Here is a 16,974-nt window from a genome sequence, read left to right as displayed (position 1 = left end):
GACGAAAATTTTATATAAAAAATAGACTCTGATATGGAGCGGTCAACTATGCAAAATATCCATAACAAAATGATACTATATACACTGCCATGGAGATCCGAGGCAATTAGTCCTGTACATGAAAGTTAAATGGAACAGTCCGTGGGCTACAGTGTAGCGACACAAGGGCAAAGCCCACACAGGAGACCTGAGTCCTTTGGAGAGAACACTGCAGGGGCATCTGATGAAAAAACTACAGGCACCTCAGGGGGAAGGGAAGGGGGAGGCACCACAGCCACATGAGTCCACGACGCCAGATCCACGAAGGGGCCACCATGCCCATTGATGTATCCTGGGGAGTGCAAAGCCACAGTCTCTCAAGTCTCTACAGTGGGTGGGTTGCCCACTTCACCATCCTGGGGAGTGCAAAGCCACAGTCTATCAAGTCTCTACAGTGGGTGGGTTGCCCACTGTACCATCCTGGGGAGTGCAAAGCCATAGTCTCTCAAGTCTCTACAGTGGGTGGGTTGCCCACTTCACCATCCTGGGGAGTGCAAAGCCACAGTCTCTCAAGTCTCTACAGTGGGTGGGTTGCCCACTGTACCATCCTGGGGAGTGCAAAGCCACAGTCTCTCAAGTCTCTACAGTGGGTGGGTTGCCCACTTCACCATCCTGGGGAGTGCAAAGCCACAGTCTCTCAAGTCTCTACAGTGGGTGGGTTGCCCACTGTACCATCCTGGGGAGTGCAAAGCCACAGTCCATCTGGTGGATGACAGTCTCCACTGCTCAAGGAGGAGGCATGGTGGGCACAGTGAACCATAAACAGTGCTTGAGAGGAAGGGCCCAGCGGAGCGGTGCTTGAGACGGCGGTGCCCAGCGGAGCGGTGCTTGAGACGGCGGGGCCCTGCGGAGCGGTGTTTGGACACCGGGGCCCAGCGGAGCGGTGCTTGACAGGAAGGGCCCAGCGGAGCGGTGCTTGAGACGGCGGGCCCAGCGGAGCGGTGCTTGACAGGAAGGGCCCAGCGGAGCGGTGCTTGACAGGAAGGGCCCAGCGGAGCGGTGCTTGAGACAGCGGGGCCCAGCGGAGCGGTGCTTGAGAGGAAGGGCCCAGCGGAGCGGTGCTTGAGACGGCGGGGCCCAGCGGAGCGGTGCTTGGACGGCGGGGCCCAGCGGAGCGGTGCTTGAGACGGCGGGGCCCAGCGGAGCGGTGCTTGACAGGAAGGGCCCAGCGGAGCGGTGCTTGAGACGGCGGGGCCCAGCGGAGCGGTGCTTGACAGGAAGGGCCCAGCGGAGCGGTGCTTGAGACGGCGGGGCCCAGCGGAGCGGTGCCTGACAGGAAGGGCCCAGCGGAGCGGTGCTTGAGACGGCGGTGCCCAGCGGAGCGGTGCTTGAGACGGCGGGGCCCAGCGGAGCGGTCCTCTTCTGCAAGGCGGGCCCTGTTCAGCGGTGCTCTTCTGCGCGGCAGGCCCTGTTCAGCAGTGCTCTTCTGCACGGCGGGCCCTGTTCAGCGGTGCTCTTCTGCACGGCGGGCCCTGTTCAGCGGTGCCTATCTTCGCGGCAGGGCCCAGCGGAGCGGTCCTCTTCTGCACGGCGGGCCCTGTTCAGCGGTGCTCTTCTGCATGGCGGGCCCTGTTCAGCGGTGCCTATCTTCACGGCGGGGCCCAGCGGAGCGGTCCTCTTCTGCACGGCGGGCCCTGTTCAGCGGTGCTCTTCTGCACGGCGGGCCCTGTTCAGCGGTGCTCTTCTGCACGGCGGGCCCTGTTCAGCGGTGCCTATCTTCACGGCGGGGCCCAGCGGAGCGGTCCTCTTCTGCACGGCGGGCCCTGTTCAGCGGTGCTCTTCTGCACGGCGGGCCCTGTTCAGCGGTCCTCTTCTGCACGGTGGGCCCTGTTCAGCGGTGCTCTTCTGCACGGCGGGCCCTGTTCAGCGGTCCTCTTCTGCACGGCGGGCCCTGTTCAGCGGTGCTCTTCTGCACGGCGGGCCCTGTTCAGCGGTGCTCTTCTGCACGGCGGGCCCTGTTCAGCGGTGCTCTTCTGCAAGGTGGGCCCTGTTCAGCGGTGCTCTTCTGCACGGCGGGCCCTGTTCAGCGGTGCACATCCAGTAGGTCAAGGGAGCCAGACCTGGCCTGGACTCCCTGCTCAGTCGCCCTCCGACCGTGATGCTTCTGGACCCTTCGGGGACGGAGTCCTGGGCCCTTTGGTGTCCTCCTTTCCAGCTGGGATGTGGCATGTGGGGCCCACCTGCTCCGCGCTCCTGCTGCCTGACTTCTCCGCCCTGCTGCCCTTACGCTCCTTAGATGGGGCTCTCGGGCCCTTGCCTCCCCTAGATGATGTGGCTGGTGAAGTGGGCGAACTCTGCTCCTTGGGGGCAGCCGTGTCAGTCCTCGCACGGCGGCCCTTGTGTTTCCTGGTCCTCTTGCCGGGGGGGGGCTGGATGTGTCCTTGCTGCTGATTGAGGTGTCACTGCTGGCAAAGGGTGGACTCCAGAACCCATGCACAACAGTGACACCCGAAGCTGGGCTGGTGGTGGCTGTGGTGCTCTTGGGACTCTTTGCAGATGGAGGGGGTAGGTCATCGGAGGGAAAGAGGTCAAGATTAGCCAGGAAAAGTTTTTTAGGGCCAAGGTAAAGGGTAGGAGAAGTGGTGATGGGAGTGGAGGAAGAGGATGTGGTTGTAGGAGAGTCAGGTGTGCTGTCATTGGGTGAAGGTGCTGGTGCTGTAGGCTGTCGTGAGGTGGATGTCTGTTGGGTGGGTGGCTGCCTGCGTTTGTGTGTCTTGGAAGAGGGGGTGACAGACACAGTGGGAGAGGACACAGGGGACGTGTAAATGGCAGTGGGGGTGGTGACTGCACGCGTGCGGACTGTACAGGAGGGTGTGGTGGTGATGGAAGCACTGGCTGATGTTGGTGTGCATGCAGGTGTGAGTGCAGACGTCACAGGGAGGGAGGAGGGAGACGAGGAGGAGGGGGACACAGGGGTGGCAGTGACTGTTGGAATGTCTGCATCTGGGTGTTGCTTGGGTGAGTGTTTGTGGGATCTGTGGTGCTTGTGTCTGGATGAGCTGCCCTTGGGTGTTGAGGTGTGTGCAGGCTGGTCAAATGGTGTGGATGGGATAGGCTGAGGAACAGGAGACAGAGACAGGCTGGAGGCAGTCAGAAGAGGGAGGCTGGAAACAGGGACAATGGCTGCCGTCAGTGCTGAGGCCAGAGCAGTGAACGATCGTTGATGGGCAGCCTGACCCGAATGAATGCCCTCCAGGTAGGCATTGCTCCGATGCACCTCCCTTTCTACCCCCTGGATGGCATTCAAAAGGGTAGTCTGCCCAACAATGAGCGTCCTCACAAGGTCAATGAGCTCCGCACTGAGGGCAGCAGGGGTGACAGGGGCAGGGGCTGAGGTGCCTGGGGCGAAGGAGACGCCCGCCTTCCTGGGCGAGCGGGCACGGAGCGTAGGCTGAGGGGCTGCAGGGAGGGCGGGGCTGGTGCGCTGGGTGGCGGCTGTACCTGTAGAGGCGGGGGTCCCGGATGTTTCCGCCACCGCTAGGGAGCACCCATCCGAGGACGTGTCTGTGTCGCTGCTCTCACCACCGGTCCCCGTTGTGGTGCTCCCCTCGCCCTCCGGATCACTGGTGCCCTCGGTGTCTGTTCCTGGGCCCACCGGGGCCTTGTGACTTGCAGCTCCCTCGTGCTCCGATGCCAAATCTCCTCCGCCTGATGATGCTAATGCACACATGCACAAGAAGATGAAGAAGAAGGGTGGGGGGAGAAAAAAGAAGACCAGGTTGAGTGCATGCAATGTCAACACCGTTGGCGGAGAGGACAGACACAGGAGCCTCATGCACTAAGCCGCGCATTCGGGGTACACTACTCAGTACTTCTGACTAAGACAACAGGTCAAGAGACGACAAACGCGCAGATGTGTGAGGCTGGACCATCAATAGCTGTACTTGTCACCCTACAGAGGTGGGGGCCGGGAGCACAGGGCCATGCCTAAGGGAGAGGACTACACTACAGAAAGCGCCCTGGCCTAATGTCACCCACAACCCTCCTCCCCCACCCAGACGCCTCCACTGCGCAGAAAGATAGCAGAATGTGCTGATACTCACCCCCTTGTGTCTGCTGTGATGCTCTCAAGCGCCCATCCAAATCAGGGTAGGCCACCGCCAGGATCCGGGACATCAGGGGGGTCAGGGTACGACTGGCACCCCTCCTAGGTTGGGAGGCCATCCCCAGCAGTGATTCGGCGGTCTTCCTGGTTCCGCGGCGGATGTCCTCCCACCTCTTGCGGCAGTGGGTGCCCCGTCTGACGTGGACCCCAAGGGCCCGGACTTCCTTGGCGATGGCACGCCAAATCTCGACTTTCTGATGGGCGCTGACCTATGTGACATGTACAGGGTGGGAAGGAAACATTCATCAACTTACTGCATGTTAGATGTGATTGGCCCCCCCTCCCCAACCTTGCCATATGGCACATGCTCTCATCTGTCGTGCGTTGCACTCCTCATTCGCCCCCCACCCCACCAACTTACATCCACCCCGCTCCACACAGGCATCGCCCATTCCATGTGCACCCGGTGTACTTACCTGTTGGTCTGGAGGACTGTAGAGTAACACATACTGGGGGAGGACCCCATCCACGAGCTTCTCCAACTCTTCAGACGTGAAGGCAGGGGCCCTTTCCCCAGTCGCAGCAGCCATTGTCACTTCCAGACCGAGGTCACAGCAGCACTTGCAGTATAGGTCCTCTCCTGTGGATGATCAGGTCTCGAGTGATTAGGCAGATAGAAAATGGCGGTCACGCCCGCGGCGGTGCGTACCGCGGCGGTGCGTACCGCTACCGCCGGCGCACCTCGTCATTGGCTCCTGAAACCCATAGGCTTCAATGTTAACCAATGCGGCTCCGTGTAGCGGTCTTCGACCGCCTACCGCCACGGTGTGCTCCGCCAGTGCATTGACCTCACATCCCATTGTCCCACTTCACAGGTCAGGCAGCCGCCATTTCAAGGGCCCACATGGCATAATTTCTACTGCGACACACAGGCCTAGGCCTTGCATTGCCACACATACACGCCTTTCAAAACATAGATAACCGTGTGCTATGCAAGCTGTGGTGAACGTACCAGTGATTGGCTTGACTCTGTGCTCCATGTTGTCATTCCTAGGCACCGTCCGCTGGAACTTGCGAGGAGAAGGATGAATCCTCGCATGTACCGACCGCTGGTGGACCTGTCGACAATGGAAGAACGCCACATCATACTACGATACCGACTTGACCGTGCCACTATCCATGAACTGTGTGCCCAGCTGGAGCCAGCCCTGATGTCCCCCATCCGCCAACCCACAGGAATTCCCCCTCTGGTGCAGGTTCTGTCAGTCCTCCATTTTCTTGCAAGTGGCTCATTCCAGACAACAGTGGCCATGTCATCTGGAATGTCTCAGCCTATGTTTTCAAAAGTTTTGTCTAGAGTGTTGTCTGCCCTGACGAAACACATGCGGAGTTACATTATATTCCCTGAGGAGGTTGATTTGGCCACTGTGAAGGGTGATTTTTATGCCCTTGGACATATTCCCAACATCATTGGTGCCATTGATGGGACCCATGTAGCCTTAGTCCCCCCAAAAGACGATGAGCAGGTGTACAGAAACAGGAAAAGTTACCATTCTATGAACGTCCAGGTGGTCTGTTTGGCTGACCAGTACATCTCCCATGTGAATGCCATGTTCCCTGGGTCAGTGCATGACGCGTATGTGATGCGTAATAGCAGCATCCCTTATGTGATGGAACAGCTACAGACACAACGTGTGTGGCTAATAGGTGACTCTGGTTACCCCAACCTGCCTTGGCTATTGACCCCAGTGAGGAATCCCCAGACCAGGGCTGAGGAACGGTACAATGAGGCCCATGGGCGAACTAGGAGGATCATAGAAAGGACCTTTGGCCTCCTGAAGGCCAGGTTTAGGTGCCTGCATATGACAGGGGGATCCCTGATGTACTCACCAAAGAAGGTGTGCCAGATCATCGTGGCCTGCTGTATGCTTCACAATCTGGCATTGCGACGTCAGGTGCCTTTCCTGCAGGAGGATGGTCCAGATGGTGGTGTTGAAGCAGCTGTGGAGCCTGCGGAGAGTGAAGAGGAGGAAGACTCAGAGGACGACACAGACAACAGGGACAGAGTTATCCAACAGTATTTTCAGTAGCACACAGGTAAGAATCACCCACGCCATTTTACTTTTCCTGAAAGCCTCCTGCTTCTCAACTTTGTCTATGACCCCCCAGTTCTTTTAAACTGATGTTTGATTTTCCCTTCCCTTTTCAGTGCTGTATGACCCACTGCGTGACTTCTGCTTGGTTAGCCCATGGACTAATGCTTATTGATCTCGGTATGTGTTCAGCACAAAGTTAACAGAACATAATTGATCGGTAATGTGTTATACATTTGTAAATAATACAGCCTGACTCCTGTTTGATTTCAGTGCACTGAGTGATTTATTTTTTGTGCTAGATAATGGTACATGATATAAACACGGTGATGGGTGGGGGTGGAGTAATGGCCATGGCAGAGTCCAGTTCTCAGTCTCACAGGTGCATTGTCCATATGCCTGTGGAAGGATGGAGCAGGGGCAGTTCAAGGTTGGACAGGGTGGCAATGTGGGACAGTGGGATGACTTCAGGGGGTATCTCATGCTGGCGGGGGTCTTGACATCCTACTCTGTCGATTTTTTTGATCTCAGGCTCCTCTTGCGGGGTGGTTGTTCTTCAGCAGGAGGTGGGGTTCTGGTGGCCTGTCGTTGTGGTGGGGCCTCCTGTCCACTAGCGCCGGCGGAGGTGGTAGGCTGTTCCTGGCTAGTGACAGGGGCCCTGTGTGGTGCCACATGGTCCCGCAACGTGTCTTCTATCCGGTTGAGGGCCTGGACTATGCTCCCCATAGCGGTAGAGATGTTGGTGAGTTGATTGCTGAACCCCATGTAGCATTCCTCCTGCTGTGCCTGGATCTCCTGGAACCTGGCCAGTACCGTCGCCATCGTCTCTTGGGAGTGGTGGTAGGCTGCCATGATGGTGGTGAGGGCCTCTTGGAGAGTGGGTTCCCTGGGCCTCTCCTCCCCCTCCTGTCGCACCGCAGCCCTCCGAGTTGCCCTGTTTCCCCCGGCCTCTGTCCCCTGGACGGTGTGCCCACTACCACTGCCCCCAGGTCCCTGTTGTTGTTGGGGTGGTGGGTTAGCCTGGGTGCCCTGTAGTGGCAGACACACCGCTGATTGACCTGTCCTAGAGACAGAGGCATGGGCCCGCTGGGTGGGAGCTGTGCTGTTGGTCCCAGAGGGGGTTGGGTCTGCTGTGGCCTGTGTGTGGGGAACCGACTGTCCAGAGGTCCCCGATGGTCCGGGCTGGTCATCAGGTTCCAGGTCGACAGAGCTGCTGTCATCACTGGGGACCTCTTCCGGGGGGGGATGGACATTTCTGGACCCTCCTGGCCGGTGTGTTGGCGTTCGGGTCCTGCATGGGGTAAGAGAGTATGGTTATTGTTTCTGTGTGTGCTATTGCGTGCCATTTATGGGTGCCCTTGTCCCCCAGTGCTGTCATTCCCTTGGGGGAGGTGTTGTGGGGGTGTTTTGGAGGGGGTATGTGCAGTGGTCATGCTTAGGTGATGGGTGCCCATAGTTTGTGGTGGCATGCAGGGGTTGGTGTTGGGTGGGTTGTGCTGGAGAGACATTCTCAGGGAGAATGTGTGATGGGGGGTTGGGGGTGAGGGTGGTGGTGGGGGTTGGCATGCTGGGGGGGGGTGAAGTAGTTGAGATTGTACTTACCAGAGTCCATTCCTCCGTGTACTCCAGCGAGGCCATCAGGATGCAGGATATTTAGTACCTCTTGCTCCCATGCTGTGAATTCGGGTGGAGTGGGTGGGGGTCCCCCGCCAGTCTTCTGCACTGCGATGTTGTGTCGCGAGACCATCGAGCGCACCTTTCCCCTTAAGTCGTTCCAGCGTTTGCGGATGTCGTCTCGATTTCTGGGATGCTGTCCCACCGCATTGACCCTGTCCACGATCCGCTGCCATAGCTCCGCCTTCCTGGCTATAGTGGTGTGCTGCACCTGTGAGCCGAAGAGCTGGGGTTCAACTCTTATGATTTCCTCCACCATGACCCGGAGTTCTTGGTCCAAAAAGCGTGGGTGCCTTTGGGGTGCCATGGGGTGGTGTGGATGAGGTGTGGGGTGGTGTATATGGTGATGAGTGTGTTGGTGTGTGGTGCTTTGTGCTTCTATGTGGTGTGTGTGATGGTGTAGTGTGCCTCTGTGTGATGTAGCTCTCTATTCTGTGATGTGTCTCTCTCTCCTTCGTCTCTGATCTTCGGTCGTAGGGGTTTGTGGGTGATGTGGGTGTGTGTTTTATAGTTGTATGGATGTGTGGGAGTGTTGTTGGTGTGTGTGTCAGGTGTGTGTATTTCAAATTGCCCAATGTGGCAGTGTTTTGGAGCTGTGTGTGTATTTTGACCGCGGCGGTGTGTACCGCCAATGGAATACCGCGGTTGAAAGACCGCCGCGTGGATTGGTGGGTCAGAATGGCATGGGTGTGTTTGTGTTGGCGTGGCGGTGGAGGTTTGGTCATCTCCAGTTTTCCGCGACCCGCTGATGAGGCGGCCTTCCTTGGATGTCGGGTTTTTGGCGGATTCACAGTTGGTGGTCAGAATGACCGTGGCGGTTTACCGCTGCCGCGGCGGTAGTATGGCGGAGTTCTGACCGGCGGTATAGGCCTTTTACCGCCAAGGTCAGAATGACCCCCTTAGACTTAAAATTAGATCTTGGGCCTGACAAAAGCTCACTGCACCTCAGAGCAGGGCAAGCTAATGGATAGAACATGTTGACCGTCTATGAGGGTAGACTTATCCCTCCCTTTTTCAAGTATACCGCAATAGGATATAAATAAAAATTGTTAGGCCCACTGCACCACATGGTAGGAGTCCAAGTCAATGTTAGCGTGAGGAGTCATATGATGAAGATGATATCTACTAGGTGTGTGAAGGCTATGTCCTCAAAAGAAGGGATTTCCGCAGTAACTTTTTCTTGACAGAACCTCTGCTTCACTAGTCTCCAAACTGGCTGTGTACTCAGTGCTGATGTCTGCTGATAAAAACAGGCAAGAGAAGCTTAGGTAGGTGGGAGATATTGAGCCAGGCAACTCAAAATACAAGGATGTAAAATGTGGCCATAGTACAAAATGCTACACAAGCGTGGAGGATGCTGTTACTCACCAAGTACTCTTAGCATGTATGTCTGTCCATGACTATTCTTGAGTGCCCCCATAAAAAGTCAGAATGTTCTACTAAAAATTATTTTGAACAAATGCTTACCCTGCAAGGGAGGGGAGAACCCCATATGACTGTATATCATATCTCTAAACCTTCAAAACGTAGAACTATACTCTGCTTAGCAAACAATATTAGTTTTACAACATCTATAGCGGTATAGATATAAAAACACTATGTACAAATGACCAAAAGGAAAGGGCAATTTAAAATGCACTCTCTTTATAATGGATACTGTGCCCCACAATTGATAGAAATAGTGTTTTCTGCTTTGCAGAAAGTAATCACTATCTTTGTTCTGTCTACGGAACTACATGTCAAACATGAGAGCTATCATTTCCACTGCAGAAGATAGTCCTATGGGTGGGCTGTGAACTCAGCTCCACTGGTAGAGTGCCTGTTATGTCATGAGCATCCTTGATAACACAAGCACAATCCTCTGCAATGAATAATATAGCCAGGCAGGGGAATAGAAGGGAGATAGAGAGTGTAGGTGATATAGTGTCCTCCCTACAGTGCATTTAAAAAAATGAACATAAAAATGCCCTGTTACCCTGTCCCACCAAACTTTGAAACATTCTGCAACATCCAGATTCCTAATTCACCCAAAAATACAGCTGATTTGTGGTTCAAAAGAAATGGCTTGCCTTGCTTAGGAAACAGACTAATTGGGAATTCCGAATTCTATATAGTCATATGCATCTGTAAGGCGGACGGGTCTTTCTGGAGGGGAAAAGATAACATCCAGTTTAAGATCAGTGAGAATCCTATTAACACATTGTGAACATGCAGCCCAGTACTCTCCTCATTAATATGCTGCCTATTTTCCTAGTTCATGTACCCTCGCCCCTTTCAAACTCTGCATCTGGCACCATTCGTGGTGGTAAATAGTCTGGCTGTGCTTTTCACATGGATATGCGTGATTGTACGATGGTGTGCAAAGGTGTGCAGCTTTGTTACTTGTGATTCCTGAAGGGAGCTGTGACTTGGGGAAATAGATGGTTCTCAGATGCATAGATATCATCGTGACATTTGTGAGCCTCAGATGGAGCTGTGTATTAAAGATGTCTATTGTTCTAATATGAACTTGTCTTGTTGATATCTGTTTTTCTCAGAGGGACCTGTATCTGTGTGAAATGCCTTTGGTTTTCAGGCAGCCCTGGTAACTGAAAAACCTCATTGTTAAAGGAATCGGGTTTCCAGATGAATATGCACATTTGATATACCTGTGACACTCAGATAGACCTGTATCTTTGAGATGCCCTTGATTCTCAGATGGCCCTTGCTTTTGGAGATGTCTGTGATTTGCCAATGGCTCTGTGTCTTAGAAGTAGGGAAGGCTGCTGTTCTTGGAAGACTAGTTTATTGGAGTAGTGCTTCTGCTTTTTACGTTGCATTGGCCTTGGGGGATGCTGTTAATTCTCAAATGACTCTCCACGATGCCTGCAGTTTTGACAGAAACCTGTGTTTTGGCAGAGCATTTGATTCACATATGAACCTGTGATGAATTTATCTGTGATTTTTAAATGACCTTGTGGTTTGGAGAAACGTTTTATTCTATGTAGTACCAGCATCTTTGAAATGGCAAGGGCTCCGACATAGAACTGAATCATGGACATACTTGTGGTTTTCGTACTGTCCTGTATCTTTGAGATCTGTATTCGGTTTCAGAAGCACTAGTCATTTTGAAAGACCTCTGTGATTGTTAGATAGACCTTTGTCTTAGACTGCGGGACGCTGTTCCGGAGGGTAGGTCCTAAGTTTGGACCAGATCCAGATTTACACAGTGTTGTACTGAGTCCTTGGAACACGCCTCCCAAGGAGCCTGTTTTCTATTTGGGGATGTGCGACTTGACTTTGACCTAGCCAGTTTACTTCAATGTAAGTGAGCGGTTTATGTTTTCTAATGCTAAGACTTTTTCTTGAATTGGAGAAGAACGAAATGTTGGTCCTGATGAAGAGTCATTGGATCCTTTTGGACCACACGACGCGAAACATGTTGACCTTTTTCTAGAGGTACTACAATAATTGTAGACCTCACACATTTATTGCTTGTTTGAGAGTAATTGAGTATTACATACTCAAAACTGTTACTCTCCTTCCTGTTTTTAATCTTGGTCTTCATCTACTCACATTGATTAAAGTTATGATATTTGTGGTGATGAATAACCAATTTTAGATTCTCATCTTTTCTGTTCTCTCCTATATGTGCTGGTGCCGGAATTTAGGCATTTTTCCAGATAGTTTGAACCCACCAGTCACTATCAGAACAGCATGGCTTAGAGCCCCCCTCACGGGGAGCCCGTCAGGCGTTGCAGCGCCGGCCTGGCGAGGAGCATTTCCCGATGATGATACTGATCATCCATTGTGATGCTTGAGGGCTCTTGCTCCTGAGATTTCAGGTCCCCTAGGTCATTATAGAATACGTGGAACAGTGTACCTTTATTTGTAACATAATCATTGGGAGACTGTACACTGGACCAGTTAACCTCCCGGTCCCTCCTCCTTATATTTAGAGAGTAAGTAGTCTGTGGAATCTGAAGCTTTAGATGCTGGTGTCTCAAACAGATATGCATTTTGGAGACAGACCTATTGTTAGGGCTGGCAGCCTTAGGCCTTAGCCTTCCCCCCAACGTTTTGCCTGCCTTCCTCCATTTTATGACCTCATTTTTGCTGGCTTTAGGACTCTGTGCACTTTACCACTGTTAATCAGTGCTTAAGTGTTTGTGCTCTCTCTCCCCTAAAAGTTGGTAACATTGGCTCATAATCAATTGGCATCTTTAATTTACTTATTAGTCACTAGTAAAAGGTACTATATGTGTCCAGGGCCTGTAAAATAAATGCTACTATTGGGCTTGCAGCACTGATTGTGCCACCCACATAAGTAGCCCCTTAACCTTGCCTCAGGCCTGCCATTGCAAAGCTTATGTGTGCAGCTTTAAACTGCCATGTCGACCTGGCAAGTTAAACCTCTTGCCAGGCCTAAACCTTCCCTTTTTAAATATATGTCACCCCTAAGGTAGGCCCCATGTGACCCACAGCACAGGGTGCCATGTATGTAAAAGGCAGGACATGTACTTTTAGGTTTTTCATACCCTGGCAGTGAAAATCTCCCAAATTCATTTTTCGCTACTGCAATGCCTATCTCTCCCATAGTATAACATTGGGATTAGCGTATTACATTTTAAAAGTGTAATTCCCAATCCGGAAGAGATAAGCTCATCATGTTTGGTGTCTCTGAACTCACAATTTATAATCACAACTAATGGTGAAGTCAGATTTTCAATTGCAGTTCTGCAATGCCACTTTTAGAGAGTTTGCATTTTCTTACTTTAGCAATATGGTGCCTACTGCCTTTCTCAAATATATGTCTGGGGTGAGGTGACAGCTGGGTTTGTGCATTCCATGTAGACAGCCACACCCAAAGGGAGCTTATGTGTGGCTGATAAACCATCAACATCCGGATGGGCCATCATGAGCAGGAGGGAGGGGCTGACACACCTGAATGGGCAGTGTCCTGCCGCACATAAAGGGCTGTATACCCCTCTGCAGTGAATCTGAAGCTATGGCGGAAAAGGAACTGCTGTGCACTTCAAAGACCTTTATTTCAAGCCTCCTACCCTACAAGGCACAACTGTGTAAAAGTACTGGACCTCTGACACCACCATCTTAGTACAATTCTGGACTTGTGGATACCCTGCTAGGAGGAGGGATTGCTGTGCTGCTACAAGGACTGCCATTCTGGGGAGCTGCACTCTGCTGGACTTTTTGATTTGCTGAGCTAACCTCCTTCCTTCTGCCCTATTGCCTGGGAGCGAGAACAGCTTGACCTGCATCTCTACATCCCAGAGCAAAAGTGACTCCAAGGGCAAACTGTCTTGTGTCCTGTTCTTCTGAAGCCTCAGGGACACAAACGACTTCCAACTCACCTTCTACAGCTCCTGGACCCATCTACAACCAGCTCCTGATCCACAAGAGGTGCATTCCAGTCCTGGGCAATGGAAGTGGTTCTGTGGATCTTGAAGTCAAGATTTTGGGCTCTTGGCAACTGTGAGTATGCACGCTTGCACCAGAACCACGCCGTTCACACACTGAAACAGTACGAGCCACTGCATGTTCGTCTCTTTGCACAGCAAGCACCGCTGCTAATGACCACGAGTCTCCTGTCCGTCTATCAGAAACATGCAGCCAATTCTTTGCGTCTGTGGGCCAGCGATGCTCTCCTTTCTCTGGCGAACTTCTTTTACTCGAATGGGACCCTTGGCTCGATTCTGAGAAGGTAAAACTTTAGCCCAACTTGCCTGGGACTGTGTCTGAACCACGTCCCATCACGGTTGGCCTGAAATCTTAGATTTCACCCAGTCTAGTGCAAATATATAGCCCTGGTTGATGCTTTATGCTTTTAAGCTTTAAAAATGTATATCTCCACTACTACTTATTGAATTGTGGTCATTTTAGTCTTATTTTACTCATAAACTTAAGCTCTATGTTTCTAAGCAGATGTGGTGTTATGTGTGTGGTGTTTTCACTGTTTTACCATTTTAAGTATTGAACACATTTTTTACACATTGCCTCCTAGGTTAAGCCTGACTGTTCTGTGCCAAGCTATCAGAGGGTAAGATAATTTATGGTGTTTATCTGATTTACCCGTACTAGGATTGTAGTTTCTGCATGGACAGGGGTCATACCTCTGCCAACCAAAAACCCAATTTCTAACACCTCTATTTTTAGGGGGGCTGTTTGTTGGACAGATGTTTGTTTTTTTCAAAGGTGACTGTAGTTATTTTGCGGATGGGCCCTTCAGAGATCCCTGGAAGTTATACACAGACATGTGTATAACCAGTGGAACAAAATGGAATTCTTGAAGTTATTAGGCATGCTTGTTGTTTTTTTTCTTTTAATTATGTGGTAATTTCGAGGAGGTGTCCTTAAGAAATTACTAGGGTTTACACATAGAACTATGTACAACCTATGGTATAAAAATGGGCTTATGTCCTGACAATGCCTAAAAATCTCATGAGATGTGGGAGTATGCACCTTTAAGATTTTTTTGTTTTTCAAAGCTGTCTTTGTGCCTTGGTGATGCTGGTTGTTCTCAGCAGATGTATTCCTTTCATGTGACTGTGTCCCTAAAATGAACCTGTGTGTTTAATAGACATGTGTTATTATCAGGCGGGCTGTATTTTGACTGTATTACAGCGACCAGTTTCATACCTATTCCAAGTGTACCAATGACTGTGAAAGGAAGATCAACATTCCTCTCCACGTGTTTACACCAGAAATAGAATATCACATATGGCTATAGAAAGTATTTGTGTGTGGGCATTTCTGTAGGTTGGTGAGTGGGGTGTCGGGTCAGAGTGACAAACTATGTAAGTATGTCTATTCTCTTTTGGGCTTGCACTCATCATCTGCTGGCAGCACGAGTGCTTGCAAGTTGATGCAACTGAAAGCACATTAGCACAGTAACATTACCCACGGTGACTAGATTATTATCAGATGACGTCATTTAAGACATCGTATTCCACGTTTGGATTTAACATTTAGATCCATATGATTTTGTAGACTTTAAGAATGGATCTTCACTTGTAAAACTTCCGGTGAGTAACATTATTCAAACCTGGGAATAATTAAAAACAACTTTAAAAGAGGGTTCTGAGGTTCTTCTCAAATGGGTCATTTTCAGAAATGATGTACAGGTACATTTGCATACAAGATAGCTGAGCGATATTTACAAAAACTTTCTAAAATAACGACTACTTTGCATGAAATATAAAAACAATGACCTGCCGCTTAGTACTTGTCATAGTATTAGCATAATGTACTGCGTGTATGTGTGCGTCTGCGCGCCCCTAGCTACACCACTAACCACACTGGTTTGCTAGGAGAACTGCTACTAAGTCGTACATCGCACATGGTATTGTTGATATCCTCAAGCACTAGTTTCACGCAGAAATGTGTATTATCAAACTTCTTTCATGCTCACATTTTGTAACTACGATCCTTTCACATTGATAGCACGTTAGTGAGTATATTTAAATACATATGTTATTTATCTTGTCGTTTTGCAGGCTTATCCTAGCTGCGTGCATTGAGAGTATTCTCAGTTACAAACAATAGTCAATGTGCCAGTCTGCACTACTGTTCGGCTTATACCGGCTCTGCTTCATTTGGAATATTACACCCACAATAGGCCACTGAGACAAAATGACTTACCGAAACTCCTGCAACAAACAGGCGGCAGTGAAGGCTGCTAGGTTTTCTTGGTGATGCTTTGGCATGCTCAGAATACTCCCGAGATGCCCTGCGGTTTAACAAGCCGCTGTCTCAAGGTAACTCTACCTTTGATGGGCGATGGATGGACCATAACAACAAGAGCACTCCTGGAATACTTCCCTTTGGGATTTTATGTTTGTGTACATGGGTGACCCTTCAGTAATGAAACAATGGCAAGCTGGAGTAAAAGGCTGGAGCAGGAGTAGTTGAGGCCCAGAGTATGCACAGGTACCTCGATTCTTGTAATAGCCTGTGGAATGTGCAAGATCACAACGATGAGAAAGCACTTACACTCACTGTTATCGACAAGTAGAAATCTCAGAAATATTCCTTTCTCTTTTAAGTAGTATCAATAAGGCCACCATGAGCTTGAATCTGTGTCTCCCAGGTTGACAAATGCCTTCACGGTCAGCGAATGGCTTCAATGAACTGATGGCTCAAGGACTAACCAGTGGCTCCAGCATCATCAAACTGCTTCTAGGTGAACCAATGGCACTATGATCTCATGATGGTTCCTGGATTATCCGATGACGTTAGGATCACTTGCTGCCTTCAATGTTGCCCAGTGGCTAAAATAGCATGTAAGTGCACAATGGTTCTGGAATTACAAAACTACCCGATTGCTCCAGAATCCAAAGCCGACTTTGGGCTCACCCGATGACCCTCAGATCCCCTGATGACTACGGAATTACCTGGTGAGTGGAATCAACCAATGCGTTGATAACATCTGAAGGCTACTTGTTCACCCGCTGAAAGTGCAATCATCCACTGGCACTTGGTCCCCTAGGGGTTCCACGACTACCCAACAGCCCTGGGGTTAGATGATGGTTTTGTGATGAGAGGATCCGTAGACTGAAGCACTTGAAATCATCCCTTCAAATGTTGTGCATTACAGTCTGCATTCAGGTTTACAGCGAAGGGAATTTTATGTAACTGCACCTAATTACTCCTCATCAAACAGGTTCTAAATGAAATTATTCATTGCTCTGATACCATCCACAGTTTGGCTGCAGTATTAAGACTGTGAATCCAACCAAAGTCTGATGGCGCATTTGTTTAGCACAGCCGGGTAGGTGTTTGGCCTGCGGCATAAACTGAACAGGCCTCTGTTGGAGCTTGTAGAGGTGGAAGGAGCACAAGGCATCACACAGGGTGGGGCAGGCAACACACGTTTCTTCCCAGCTTGTAAATTATTTCGTTATAACTGCTGGGAGGAGAAAGGTAGCGTCATCGAGAGAGATGCTTTGGGAATAATTTTCCTGCAGCCTCGTAGTTTTCGGCTGCCTTGCTATTTGCCAAATATTTAACTTTTATAGATCTTTTGTCCAGAATATCAGGTAGATGAAATTTACGGTTAGTTTTTCAACTGTGTGTCTGTTGGGAGAGGGGACAGAGGGTTGTCAAAAAATATTATAAATTATTACT

General features: G+C 50.7%; 1 protein-coding gene across 1 annotated transcript in view; it reads right to left on the bottom strand.

Annotated features, from left to right (window-relative positions):
* LOC138245979 (proton channel OTOP2-like) overlaps positions 1 to 16,502 on the bottom strand; it is a 154,079-nt gene extending 137,577 nt beyond the window's left edge. The window contains exon 1 of the mRNA XM_069200100.1: positions 15,490 to 16,502. The gene's annotated coding sequence lies outside the window, so the exon portion shown is untranslated. The remainder of the gene's footprint in view (positions 1 to 15,489) is intronic.
* Between the last annotated feature and the right edge of the window lie 472 nt (positions 16,503 to 16,974).

The sequence above is a fragment of the Pleurodeles waltl genome, chromosome 7 (genome assembly GCF_031143425.1).
Source record: "Pleurodeles waltl isolate 20211129_DDA chromosome 7, aPleWal1.hap1.20221129, whole genome shotgun sequence".
NCBI lineage: Eukaryota > Metazoa > Chordata > Amphibia > Caudata > Salamandridae > Pleurodeles > Pleurodeles waltl.
This window is presented reverse-complemented; position numbering and strand designations above follow the sequence as displayed.